The sequence below is a fragment of the Ptychodera flava genome, chromosome 10 (genome assembly GCF_041260155.1).
Source record: "Ptychodera flava strain L36383 chromosome 10, AS_Pfla_20210202, whole genome shotgun sequence".
In the NCBI taxonomy this organism is placed as follows: Eukaryota; Metazoa; Hemichordata; class Enteropneusta; family Ptychoderidae; genus Ptychodera; species Ptychodera flava.
In genome coordinates this window covers 27,880,018-27,895,725 of record NC_091937.1, presented here as the reverse complement: position 1 = coordinate 27,895,725, position 15,708 = coordinate 27,880,018, and positions in this window count along the sequence as shown.

The window sequence follows — 15,708 nt, the reverse complement described above, 5'->3', positions numbered from 1 at the left end:
ATGTGTATACAGATACAGTTTTTACAGCTCTGTGGCACTTTGTTTCACTGTTAAAGATTACCGCTAGGGTAAAACTACTAGTGAAGGCAAATAAGAAGCATCATTGCCACCACAGCAAGATATAACTCGTAAAATAGGGTCGATGGAAGAATAAAACTAAATAGGATTACCCAAAGAGAAATAAAATGTAAACATAAACCTTGTACATGCACTGTTGTACCTTTAGTTTTCCAAGCCCTGTACCACATGACCTTCGCTGACGATTTTTGAAGAAATCTGTGGACCTGCTGAATGTGCACTCCTCTAATATTTCAAGTTACTCTTCTGTGCGCCGTCTGTGAACAAAATACTCTTCACTTGAATTATGGTTGTTGTCAAACTCGCTGTGCTGGTCGTCAGATGAAATGATACGTTTCAAAATTTGTGAACACATCCACTGTCCCTCCACGCTATTGTTGAAACTTGCGAAGGAGTGGACTATCTTTTACCATGTGCATTGCACTGGCGTTCGCTGTTGATGTGCAGCTGTAGCTTCCTCTCTTAGTGTTGTGTGGTGTTGTCTCAGACGAAGCAAGTGTTGGTAGTGGCGTTGTCTTTGACGAAGAAATTGTTGGTAGTGGTGTTGTCTTGACGAAGACATTAACCCGTATCGGTCATAAAATCTACAGCGACTTCGAAAATGTTAGCATATTCTCGATAAGCATTTTATCAAGATGCGGCAAGTGTTTGATCTTTTCTCCTGATCGATCTTTAGCAATATATCGGCATATGATTACGCTTTCTTGTGTAGATCATCTTTATTGGATTTCGCCTTTCATGTTTGTCGGCAGACCATGGATTTTTGTTCGCTCTAGATTGCAAATATCTGACAATGTTTTTCGTTCTTATATCTCTTCTCATGATTACAGTAAACGTAAGATTAAACTGACAAGCCCTGTTTTTGATTAAAGGTTTATAATGAAACGCACACCGACAGTTTTGTGTAATACTTTGCCTCACCATTAACAAAATGGCGTCAACTGACGATAGGCGTTCGTGCAGTGAACAATCCAAATATTCACGATTTCTCGTCTAGAAGACTTATCAAATCGGTCAAAATGAGACCTATTTATCTTGTTTAAGGTACGTGCAAATTATCTTGTCGATTTAATAACTAAAAATCAAAGTAACGAAGGATTAATACTGCAGACAACCAGAACCATTTTGTTTTTCTGTAACCCTCGAGTCGACGCTCGATACCTTGGCAATGGTTTCTTTTTTGTTTGCGGTGGCTTTCGTACTGATTTGTATTTACTGTAAATTTTCTTGATATCGGGATGTGTGACACTATACTAACGTCCTTATATTTGTGGTTTAACATATCCATTGGCGGGAATTTTGCGTAGAAACACTGTTTTGATTCAAGCCCCATGAAAGACTTTCTTGTGTGTCATAATGAAGCCCTGCATGTGCTTGTTCTGTAATATAAGTCTCCAGGTGTTACGTCAATACCGCTAGAAAGGCAAAAATTGACATTCGACAATGGGCATATTTTGACAATCCGTCACGTCCTCGAAAACCGCTCTTGCGTCCGTACTCTTTTTCGCAGACATTTGAAGGTCGTTTCCTTTCAAAGCTACATTCGGAACATCGTCGACCTCCCAATCGATCTTTTGTCATCAAAAGAAATGAAATCGTCGACGTTTACCGATGATAGTGACTACAAATGAAGTCTTAACAAGTGCAACTACAAAAGCGTAAACACGAAGGCAGCCAGTCAAGTGACGCATGCACATTGTCGCGAAGTTTATTGCATATCTGGTAAAAAGTAATCGTTTCTGCTAATGTTAGACCAAGTAGTGATAATCCCTGTAGGCTACATTCACAAACATCTTCGGAGGGCTGGATGGGTGGGTTTTAAAATTTCATGGGGATTTGAAGAAATTTACAACATGTCAGGAGGGGATCAGAAAAAAATTAACATGGCAAGTGGGGCCTTGAAAATCTATTGAATGTCAATTTTTTTTCAAATTCCTCCTTTCACTTTCATGTCCTGCCAATTCTATTTTCGAGGCGCCGTTTGTGCGTAACTTTTAGGGTATAATTTATTGATGATCCAAGTAGCCAACTCGAGGCAACAGATTTACGGTGGAATTTGATTGAGTGTCCGGTTTGCCTTGCAGAGCTCGACGAGTCTACATGTTGCTCATCATTAGAAACGTAAACATTTGCAACAGATTGAGTCTTTGGTGTTAGATTACAGCACGCGGAAAACGTTTCAGATATACTGGCCAGTCTACAGTCACGACTGTCATTTCAGCATGCCACTCACAATAAGCTTTACTTTAATTTTGGAAATACAATTGCGACGAACCTCACTGGCATATTTTTCGAGTGCTGGATCTTTATCTCTAAGAAAGTCCCAACATCAACCGGACTGACTCTTGGCGTTCAGTTTAACATTGCTTCAGCAAAGTGAAGAAAATTCTGCAGGCAGAGAGACACTGTACAATAAATTACCCACAATCTTGTTTAATTTGTACCGACGACGCCAGTTTTCATATAACTTTGTTCAGTTCTGCAGAAAACAATAATGTGAAGTCTCAAAAATTGATGAATTATATTTATTAAAAGTACTTTGAAATATTGTTGTGTAATTTTCAAAGAAACCGTTAAATAACCATTAAAGTCACATTCTGCAGGTTCTACAAATGCCAGAGTTTTGGGAAGCAACTGAAGGGATCATTCTCTGATTTAAAAAGTTAGCATTCAAATTTCTTTTGTCTTTTCTATTTGCAAAAAAAAACAATATCCTTTGTTTCATAAAACAGGTGAAACTAATCTCCCTACTTCCCATGACTTTATTCTTTACGGCTAAGGAACCAATTTGAGAAAAATTTACAAAATGCTATCTTCTCTCAATCAAGCACAACCTTTTTAATCCTTAAAATGGGAATTGAGCAGAAAGGTGTACTTAAAAGTACGTTTTCAGAAATTTTACAACTGGTCCAGGAATTTGTCTACACATGAGTGACATAGTATACCTCACGGGGGATCTACGTTGGTACAAATCATGATGTATTATGGGAAATATGTAGTATTTATATATATTGTTATCTTTGTTTGCGCTAAAGGCCACCGGCCCTTTGTGCCATACAAAATACCACACAAATAATACAGTCAAAGGTCAACACTTAGAAGAAGAAAAAATTCCGACAAGCAAAACAATTGTCACAATATCTTAGGAGTTTTCACTCCGTTTCTCGAATGCATAAAACAAAAATCTGCATAAATTTCTGATAATATCAGAATTATGTAATAATTGTATAAATTTATCGGTATTTGGAAAAATGTAATAGCAACAGGGTATGTATTTTATCCTGAGTTCTGTGTACATAGGAAAAACTAGCAGGAAATGAAATTCGTTTTCAATTGACACTTTATCACAAATACAAACTCTATGTTCTTTGGCGAGACCCTCGTGTCGCCCTCTTTCAATATTCAATGAATGTGACGATATACGAAAGGATGTAAATACATTTTTAAAGACTGGTTTCATGGAAATGTGAAAATAATTTTCTAAAACAAGCGAATTCTTAATAATGTATAAGTAGCTAATCTGTTGTAACTATTTATCTGATCATGCCAATTCTGAACATCAGTATTTCTGCAACGTTGTCTAAGCTGAGATAAAAATACAACTTCATTTCATACTTTCTGTCTGAGCCAACTTTCTGCAAACCCATATGAAAAAAGAATACATTTTAAACTTGTTGCCCAGCATCTTTTATTTCGTTCTGCCATTTTAAACTGCTCTTGGTAGGCATGAATAACATATCTATTACGATTCATTTTTAATATACGAAACCAGTACTTAACCATCTGGAATAATCTCATTGATCTCAGCGTTGGTCTTCCAAGTTCCCCTCTCACTGCAGCATATATCACACATTTCTTTTGTCTAATTAGCTGTTTACAAAATTTAACATGTACCTTTTCAATATTATAACCTTCTATATCCCCCAAATCTCGCTTCCATAGTGTAAAATAGGGAGGATTTTTAAATCAAAGATTTTTAAACATATCTGAATAGCTTCAATCTTTAAAAATGTATTTTTGAATTCAACATAAATAGTGCTTTCGTAGCTTGGTCAGCCAAGACCTCTTGCGCTTTACTCCAGAGACCACTTAATGAAAATACAACACCAAATATTTGAAATAAGATACGACTGATATTTGTTTCCCTTCATAAAACCATCGTTCATACTTGCGTAGTGGTCCACCCTTTCTAAATACAACAATATTTATTTTTATGAATTTTGTACAATTTAACTGGAGTTGGTTGAGAAGTCTTTGTAATTTAATAGCACTCTCTGCAATGAGTATTAAGTCATCTGCAAATAAAATGTAGAAAAGCTTAACCATACCAAGAGAGCATCCACCTATCCATGAATCTTTCTTGAACTCGTCGTATATGTCATTAATGAAAAACCAAAACAGAAAAGGTGAGAGAATACAGCCTGTCTTACTCCATTCGGACAGTTAAAGAACTCTGTCAATCCATCATGGCTCAATACACATGATTTCACTGTATCATATATTGACACAAGTGTCTTAAACATTTTACCCCGAAGTCCTGCTTTCCCCAATTTATAAAACATTTCAGTTAAAAAAATTCATTCTATCAAAGGCCTTTTCAAAATCTATGAACGCACAATAAAATCTCCCTTTTCTGACATTTATATACTTTTGAATAAGAGTATGCAAAATGAAAATATTTTCAATTGTACTGTAACCTTTTCTAAAGCCAGCTTGTTCTTCTCTCAAAGGAGCAACGTTTTCTTCCCAAAACCGAAGTCTGTTATAGAGAATACGTGTGTAGTTTTTACTAATGATGGGTAGTAATGTGATGCCTCTGTAGTTTTTTTTGCTTTTGACTTATCACCTTTTTTAAAGATCGGAAATATGTAGTATTGTGAAAGATACTACCGTCTTCTCTGTGCTAACTTATCTGTTGCAGTAAGTGATACCGTCGAGAAATTACGTGCCAAAATACAGTGAAATATAATATTTTTAGTATGAATCCGGCAATCTGATTGGCTGGAGCTGGGTTTATATCTTCATCAAGAGGCCTGTGCACCGCATAACATTTTTGAGATCTCGCAAATTTTGAATGGCAGCTTGAGAGCTCAACGCGCCATAACGTCGAACAAGTCACATGGTTTGAGATTGATTTTGGTTGTTAAATTTTAGTCTCGACGAACCAACAAATGAAGAGTTTGTGTAAGCAGCGGAGGCTATGTAACAACAACATAATTTTCAAAAGTTTTTTGAGCGTTTTTTCAAGAAAAATTCCTCAAGTTCGATGTCTCACCGCGATATCGATACCTCCCGTTACCATATTTTATGGAATCAACTGTGCATGCGCGCGTTCTGAAACGTTCTTTTTAGAGTTTCTTTGAGGCTGGGCGCTCCTGAACTCTCGTTCCAACTTCGCCCTAAATAACGACATTGCCACTTGTTTTTAACTTTGGCAAATTATAGTAAGGTTATAAACGGTGTGCCTGGGTGTTTGGTTGCGGATATATGACCTCTGGGGTGACAATTAGCATATTTTGGTGAAATAATCACCTCGCTTCGCTCGGTTATTGTATCTCGCCAAATATGCTAACTTTCACCAAGAGGTCTTATATCCGCTACCAAATACCCTCGCTTGCTGTTTATAACCTTTAATTATTTCAGAAAAAAATGGGTATGTTATTAAATGGCAAAAAATGTACTCTGTTGATTGATAGTTGTACTTGCATGAGTAAAATCAACACTTTTCTTCTAGTCTATTTTGTAGCTGTGTCATGTCTTTGAGAGAAGTGTCAATGAAGAAGTGAGTCAGTGAGTGGGGCAGCTATTGTGGTAAACTTCGGCACAAATTTTCTGTAATAGCCCACCAAACCTAGAAATGGCTTCACTTCTATCAGTCTCAGGACATTTTGCCTCTAAAATTGCCTGTGTTATATCAGACATGATAGTTAGCAATCCTCTACCTCAGACATGACCATCAATTTATTATTATTATTATTATACTTTATTGTCCTAAAAAGGATAATCACCTTACAGCTCAGAGGATAAAAATAACGACCTGACAGACAAAAAAACAAAAACAAAACAAAACACAAACTAAGTCAGAAAAAAAATACACTTCAGAGATTGAGTCTCTTAATGGCTGTTGGGACAAAGCTCTTTCTGTACCTTAATTTGTTACACTTCAAGCAGCGAAATCTCCTTCCTGAAGGCAATAATTCAAAAGAGGAATACAAAGGATGGTTTACGTCAGCAGTGATTGATCGTGCTTTGCGCAGTATTGCACTATCCGTGAGCACTGAAAGGGACGGAGTGGGTCTACCAATTATCTTAGCAGCAGTTTGCGAGATTTTTAACAACTTATTGCGATTTACGGTAGAGAGCAATGAAAAGTAGCAGATATTGCAATAAGTCAGAAGTGGTTCAATAATACTCCGATATAGTAAGAGTAACAGATGTGAATCCACATCAAAGGAACGCAGCCTCCTAAGCACGTGCAACCTCTGCTGACATTTCTTTAGAAGGGCTGTTGTATGATGACTAAATGAAAGTTTGCTGTCGAGAATTACGCCAAGGTACTTGAAAAGGTCACTTGTTCAACAGGTTCTCCATCAATACAAATCGGGTCATTTTGGTCAGGAACCTGACGAAAGTCGATTGTAAGCTCTTTCGTCTTTGATACATTTAGCTCTAGGAAATTCGAGCTACACCAATCAGAAAAATATTGAACAGAATTTATGTAATCAATTTTCGAGTTTAAGTCACTAAGGAGAGCAAGTACAGCTGCATCATCTGAAAATTTGAAAAATGGGCTACTTGGAGAACTACTTTGGCAATCATTTGTATACAAAATAAACAAGAACGGACTTAAAACACATCCTTGTGGGGCACCAGTGTTTGTAGAAATCATCGTGGATTTGGACTGTCCAACCCTTACACACTGTGGTCTGTCAGTTAGGAAATTATAAACCCAATGAATAATTGAAGATGGAACATTGAACTTCATTAATTTATCTATCATAATATGTCGCTGAATAGTGTTAAAAGCAGAACTGAAATCAATGAATAGAATCTTGGCATAGTTACCAGCTTTATCAAGATGTTCTAACAATCTATGGAGAAGGCAAGCGACTGCGTCATCTGTACCTCTTTTACGTTGATATGCAAACTGATTTGGGTCCAGTTTTGATTGAACGTGGGGGAGGAGATTTGACAGGATCAACCTTTCAAAACATTTCATAATGAGAGATGTGAGGGCTACTGGTCTATAGTGATTTAATTCAGAAGGTGATGAAATTTTGGGAACGGGTACGATTGTCGACGTTTTCCAAATTTTAGGGATAATGCCAGTGTCAATGGAACGCTGAAATAAATTTTGAAACACAGGACCAAGATCATCAGCGCACGCCCTCAGCACCCGACCAGTAACACCGTCTGGGCCTGGGGCTTTGCGCGGTTTCGTACCTTTCAGCTGGCGCCGTACATCACAAGCAGTAATGACTATGTCATTTTGAAGTGGAAGTGGACAGGAGGTCAGCCTTCTGTTACATTCTGCAGAAAAGTCTTTTTTGTCAAACCTGGTGTAGAACATATTAAGATCTGAAGCCAATGATTGTGGATCAGATAAAGATGATGTTGATTGTACGACGCTTTGACCGGACATCTTTTTCAAATACTGAAAAGCTTTCCTTGAATTCATGTTACTAAACTCACTTTCAACTTTCTTCCTGAATTTATGTTTTGCTTCCTTGATTTCTGCACGTAGTAATCTATTTGCCCTTAGAATTTGTTGACTATCTCTTGATCGGAATGCTGATTGTTTCTGTTTAAGTAAGAATTTGATATTTGAAGTAACCCATGGTTTTGAATTGGGATAGACTAAAACAGACTTTGTAGACACTATGGAATCTGTACAAAAATTGATATAATCAGTAACAACAGATGCATGATCATTCAAATCTCCTGACTGGTGTGAAAACATCCCAGTTAGTACTGGCAAAGCAGCCCTGCAGCTGTGCGATGGAGTCTTCCGACCAATGACGAACCTGGATTTTATTTGGTTTCATTCTTTTGAGCACCTGTCGATAAGTTGGAATGATCTGGATCACGTTGTGGTCGGAACAACCTAGAGGTGCGCGCAAACCGGCAGTGTACGCGTTGGTAATATTCCCATAGCAAAGATCGATAGTCTTTTCTTTCCTTGTCGCAACATCAACATATTGATGGAAGGATGGCAAAATGTCTTCTAATCTGCAGCTATTAAAATCACCTAATATAAACATCGGAGCGTCAGGATAGTGAGACAGCATATTCTGGGTGTGATTGGCTATGGCATCAGCTGCTATACGTACATCCGCACGAGGTGGAATATAGACACAGGATAGCACAATGTTTGAAAACTCGCGTGGCAGATAAAAAGGACGTAGTGACAAAGTTAGTATCTCGAAATCTGGGTACAAAGCCTCTTGTGCATTTTGATGTTAGTACACCAACGAGAATTAATATAGAAACAAACGCCCCCACCTCTGCTTTTGCCAGAGTGAGAGTTCCTGTCGCCACGAAATACGGTGAATCCATCCAGACTGATATCATCATCTGTCACGTTATCATTTAGCCAAGTCTCACAAAAAGCCATAACACATGCCTCTCTGTATACATTATCGAACGACTATTCGCATGAAGTTCGTCCATTTTGTTTCTCAAAGACTGCACATTTGCAAATACCATTGCTGGTAGAGGTGGTTTGGTAGGCCTCTTACGCAGTGACAAGTAGCCAAAATGACTCTTAGTTGGTCTGGCCGTCAAATGTACATCAGGTAATCTAAACAACATTTTCTTAAAATATTTAGATGCTCATCCTAGGTGACAGAACTTGCAAGAACGTCATCCAGGATATTTACAATATTTAGTTGAGACAATAATAAGATCATTTCACGATTGAATGTTGGGGCGCATTTTTAAATCCGAACGGCATTCTAGGAAATTGATACAGCCCAGAGGGTGTAAGAAATGCGGTTTTTCTCTGCAGTACCTTTCATTGGGATTTGCCAATAACCTTTGGTCAATAGTGTCAATACTATCTAAGTGAAAGAACGCCTATTTGATACATGTACAAACAATCAATCAGGGCTTGGCATTGGTTCAGCATCGGACACAGTAATTCCGCTTTCTGAAGTCAGTGGAAAAACAGTTTGTCTCATCTTTTTTGACGATAATAATTGGAGATGTATAAGGCACGTCTGCAAATTCTGTAATCAGACATTTCATTTCTTTCTGTTTAGTCTCATCCAAATCAGGGGATATATGAAAATCTGCAATACACTCTGTTGAATCAGTTGGCAATGTTTCACAAGCTTAAGGCTATTGTAGGGGCTATTTTAAAACACTAACCGTGTAGTACCTTGTTTTCAGAGTTTGTCATCTTTTTGTTGCAGTAGATGGTAAAATGCAGTGCAGGGGAAAACCGGATATTCGATTGCCATGGCAACAATTTCAGGGTTAAAAATATGAGGAAATTTGTGGCAAAGATATCTATTGAACGAAAAGTCATACAACAACCGAATTTTTTCTGTAGCATTCAGATGTATATGTATTACAATATAAACCTAAATCTATGACTGTATAAGATGTCAATATAAATTAAATCATAGTCATCTCAGTAAGATTGAAAAATTAATAAATTTCACAACTTTCCGTCAAGTTTCTACTATGACATGATTGGATGACCTTGTTTTTTGAAGTTTATTTTGTAAAGTATTTAATTTCACATATGTTGGCTGATTTTCATTGCATTCCAACCATTCTTTCAAGAGTTATTACTGCCACAAGAAACGAATGCAGTACAAAACACAATTGTTAGGAGTATTGGATTGAAATGTTTACAACATAAAGGTGATACTCATACTTCATGCAAAGTTTACGACCTAAAATTGGGTATTCGACAAGTTTAAATTGTCAGTTAGAATTCTATTTACAAAAGCCTGGTTGTAATTGCTTTCTAAGTGAAAAATGAACTGTTAATTATCAAAAAAACATTGATTTTATAATCAGCATGATAATGAAATTCATGTGAGATTCTTTACTTGTTATGTATATGGACACCATAACGTCTAATATGGTTTGTTTTCTGGTTTAATTGCTATACCTGAATAAAAATCTTCATATGCCTTACAGTAATATCCACACAAAATATAAAACAGAATCATTTGTTGCAAATTTCTTCCCGATTACTCATTGATCTGGCTTTTTTAGACTGCAATTAGTCTCAGACTCACAATTTCCACACTGCCATATTTTTACCTCTGAAAAAGCTGCTTCAATAAGCAAGCAAATGGTCACTACTTCATACGTGATGCCATAACTCAACAAAGTTTTTAGGCAACCAAAAATAGCGATTTACCTGTTTTGAATATATAATTAGACATAATAAATTTGACCAGGGGTCAGGGGGAAAAAGCGCGATTTTTCTCGATTTTAGTTAATATTTTTTGAAGAATGATATAGCTTATTTGAAAGTATACATGTCGAGGGTGACAATGAAGGAAAAAAATAAAATTAGATTTTTTGAGCATTTTGACCGACATTAGCCCAGACGATGGCCTTAAATTTCAAACAAGATGTGGTGTCATCCGATTCATCACTATCTATAACAGCACTAGCAATGCAATGCATCAAATCTAATCCATTTTGGTAAACCTTGGTCAATTTCACCTTTACTATCATATAGCTTTCTCTCTTCATATCTTTTCAATAATTCGCATGATATATTTTGATTTTCCCCGAACATCAATTCGATAATCTAGATCTCCATCTCCCTCAGTAATAAGGTATGGACCCACCGATGCATCAGTTATTTCTAGTTATTTGAAGGCAGTAAGATCTATACTACATCACCAACTGTGAACTTCTCGGACTTTGCCCTGCGATCATAGTAGTATTTTAGCGCACCTAGGACTTGGCGAGTTCAGTTTGAGCTAATTTATATGTTTCTTCAAGTCTTTCATGCAAGTTTAAAACATACTGATATGTACTTTCGACCTCAGGGTTTGAATTTCTTTGGTCCATAATTTATACAAAATTGCCATGGGCCCACTAACAGAACGTCTGTACAATTATTTGAATGGGAAAATCCAGTACTTTCTTGAGTAGCATCTCTCTATGCAAATAACGAAGCATTTACATATTAACTATTTCAATCTTTGGGTCTTTCGGGTACAATTAATGCAACATGCTTTTTAAAACTGCATTGAATTTTTCATACAAGCCATTATAACCTTGGTGATAAGGCGTCGTCTACTGTCTAAAAGACAATGACCTATTAACCTCCTTCATAACATCAGATATAAATTCAGTCCCTAAATCAGACAAAATTTCTTAGGATATGCCTACTATACTGTAGATGTCAACCAGAGCTTCAGCTAACACTTCAGTAGAAATGCGGTTTAGCTGAACAGCTTCCAGATAACGAGTAGTACAATCTATTAGAGTAAGAATATGCCGATTACCACGGTCTGTTACAGGATCAATTGGAACAACTAATTGTACTGCCACTCTCTTGAACGGGACATCAATAAGGGCATTCTACCAAGTGGTACTTTAGTAACTCTATCTTTCGGTACAGTGTGTTGACAAATGTCAAAACAGGGACAGAAACGCACAACATCAATATATACCTGGCCGATAAAATTGGGTCACAATTTCATCATAGATTTTCTTCGCTCCTAAATGCCCACCAGGAAATGAATCAGATTCTAATTGTTACGAAATTTCTGAGGTACCACTAATTGTGTAAACACCTGGCCATGGTCAATTTTTGGAGATGTATACTCTCTGTACAACAGACCCTTCTTCATAAGGAAACTAGCTAAATTAGCCCTACCAGTGTTTACCTGTTTACCCGAACCCGCCAACTCTCTGGCACATTTTAAACCCTTGCTGTGCTTCCTTCGGTACTTTCTCAGTGACTGCCTTCTTACAAGTTCCCTGCCTAATCTCTGGGACAACTATCTTTTTCATTAACTTCTTTTCTGCAGTCTTTTGAGCCCAAGTCTGTACTGCCTGCGCAATTATGTTTGAACACCCACCATTCTCTGCTACTACACTTTTACCTCCGAATTGTTCACCTGAATTTCAACTGCACTGTCATTTTTAGACAACGAGTCAACACTAACTGGAGGTTCAAACCAGTTCAAGACAGGATCGGTATGCGCTCGAACCTGATCTAAATTTCCTAATAGTAGATCATAGTGAGGACTCTCCATACACATAGCTTCCACTTCACCTACATAAAAGGAGTGTTTACAAATAATTTAGCTATGGACGCTCTCCTACAAGTCCTGTCTATCGTTATATAAGTACGAATTTCACCCATCATTTGGAAAGGTGGACAATCCCCTTTCTAATATCTACCTAGTACAACCGCTATCTCTAAGGACTTTTACTTTTCGTCCATTGACAATACATCAACAACTAGGCATTTTGCCTGCTGACGGTTGGTTGTCACACGAACTGGTCATAGAAATTAAAGCATATCCACCTCACTTCTGTCCTTTAACTACTCAGACAATAATCTGGTTAAACACATTGTTCATCAATTTACGTACAAGTAGCAATTTGAACTTCACTAATACCTTCATTTTGCTTTTTCTGTACTGTAGTGTCTACTTAAAGAGAAATTTTGATCTTATCGACTGCTACTCTACTTCAACATTTCGCACTAGTATGACCTGGTTTATTACGGTTATAGCATATGATTGGGACTTTATTTCTAGCACCTCATTTGTTTTGACTGTCCACCTGTTTAGCATTATTGCAGGTAGAGTTATTAGATACCTGACCTTTGAACTAATTTTTATTACTGCAGAAGTGGTCCTTGTAGCCCACCTGTTCCCTGGCTTCAGTGAGACAAACATCATAATCACCATCTCATTAACATCAACAAGAATTCTTTCACGCAAAAATAAGGACAAGTTTCTATCACGTCCACTCAAAACTGTTCTCTCAGCAGTAATTATTTCAATTTCCCATAGTCATTGTCAATTCTAGCCATAGATACCCATCTGTCAAAATAATGGTCTAGTTGTGCACAAGGCTTTGACAGTTTCAGACTTTTCCTGTTTACTGTACGAAATTCGACCCTGAAGCCTTCCTCATTCAGTTGGTAGCGTTTCAATAGTGCATCTTTTAATTTGTCCTAACCCATGGCCTCAGTGGCTGCCATAGTGGAATAAACTGTCTGGGCTTTTCAATTCAAAAAAGCATTTAAAATTGTGGCCCATGTGGCTCTTAGCCACTTTTGGGTAGTAGCGAATTTCTCAAAAGAAACAAGTATGCACGCATGTCATCCCTAAATTCATCAAATGCAGGCAACTTATGCACGGTAGCTTTTACCCTGGAAAAGCTATCAGCAGTAGGAAAATCCATGCTTCCACTTGCTTCTTGTTTAGAAATGGCTCATACTTTTCATCTTTCCTTTGCAAAAGATATTCGTGCCTTATCCCTCTGCTTTTGCATTTGTAATTGTTGTTTGTCTTTTTCTTTTTGGGATAGAATTTGTTGTTACTAAGTTGTTGCTCACGCTCATGTTGTTTGAACTCTTGTCCTTTTTGCCGTCCTTTCTCTTTCACTTTCTTGCTCTGTTTTCACATAATCATTTAAATCTTGGCCTTCATAACTTAATTGAGTACCACGAGCAATAAGCTTTTCCAATCCATGTTGACTACTTGAACCAATGCCAATCTTAATACAAGTCTTTCTTAGGCACTCAATACTCCATTGGTATGTACAGACAAGTTGAACAATTTAGAGAAAACACCTTTTCTACCCCGGACAAGCCCCCGATTGTCACAAGATGGTCAACCACTGTGTGACGTAATTTCGAACCTGCCGAAAAGGTGCCGGAAGGGGCTGAGTATTGAGCATAGAGAAAGACAAACATATGTAGGTTATATTTGAATTGGTCAAAAGACCTATAGTATTAAGTAAATAAAACACAGAGCTCTTCCAAGTGCACAGTCACTTCGTCCTTGGATTATCAGTAATATCGGTGAGTACCCTAGCAAAGGAGACTTGCTTGTAGACTGCTGCACAGAAGACCACGGAAAGCCAAGTAGCTGTAGAAAGCTCGATGCATGCCCATACAACTGGCCGGTGCGTTGCAACACTTGAAGCGTCAGTGTCTGCTTTATGTGTGAAAGCTTGCTGGTTCAGATACAGTGTTCTTTCAAATTGTTACTTTGCTAGGCTGAGCGGGCAAAGTAATCTTTCAGCTAGGGTAGAAAGGCGTGAGCACTTAATTCTAGTAACAGTCTTTTATACGCCAAACACCATGTGCACAAACACCATATGATAGTAGTTGAGAACCAAGGTGCACACATCCTAGCATGCAAATGATCGACGGAGTACAGTCATTTATCATCAGCATAAATTATCTCTGAGTACAATATAATCATCGTTGAGTACAACCACCTGTCATTCATAAATTAAAACAACATGACCAGTTTCCTATCGAGCCTAGCAAAATTATTATTGTCAAGGAACAGTACAGAAATTGTGTGAAAAAATCCTTGACACTGATATAGTAATACTAAATTCCTTTGGCTGCTGAAACTCTATCCCACTTTAAATAGCAAGTGTAATAGAATTTGGTCAAGTCCTTCAAGCTTCATATGCCGTACTGTCAAAGCAAATTAGATACACAAATTGTAAATTAGCTGACATGACAATGCAAACTATCTTTCACCAGTACAATATCATTGTCTTAACAAAATACGTAGTAAATTTTATGAACTTTGTAATGTCCTTCTAGTCTTATGTTCCTAATTAGATATGTTGTTAAATATGCAAATTAATAACTATCTATAGCAAAACTGTTAAATGACCTTCAGCAATATTTTATCACAGTATCTTCAAAGTACAGTCACCTTTGATGAAGTACGTTCAAATATATGCCATATTAAGGTCAGCAAATATGCAAATGAGTCTTTAGTTTTCTTAAAATGTCTCAAATAATAATATACAAAGGTTTTGTCAATTTTGATGAAGCCAGTCCGGATATGTATCCCTTGTTAGGAAAGTTCGTTTAATATGCAACTTACTATTAGCTGAAGTAAAAATTTTATATGAATTTCAATAATGTCATGTCATAGTATCCCCGTGTACATAGCACATTTTGTCAACTTTGATCGAGTCAATACAGATATATAACCCTTTTGAGGAACGTTCGCTAAATATGCAAAGTAATAATTAGCTGATCTCAAAATGTTGAACTCCTTTCATAATAAGTACATATAATGTACTTAGCAAGTTTCGTCAACTTTGATCGAAACCCTCATTAAAATATTTGTGGAATATGCAAATTAGTATTCACTTCTGTGAAAATGCCAAATCACTTGCTATGAAATAGTATCTGTAAAGTGCAGAGCAGGTGTAATCAACTTTGATGAAGTCAATTATATATCCCTAATTAGGAAAGGTCATTAAAATGCAATTGGCAATTAACTTAGATATCATCCTTAAGCATCTTTCACTATCAGGGATTAAAGTGTTACAGTTATGAAGAAGGCAAGATACAGAAATGGCCGTGAACGTGACATAGATGAGCTGAAGATTATTGACCACCTTGACTGTGTTAACATGTGAATCAACAGGAAT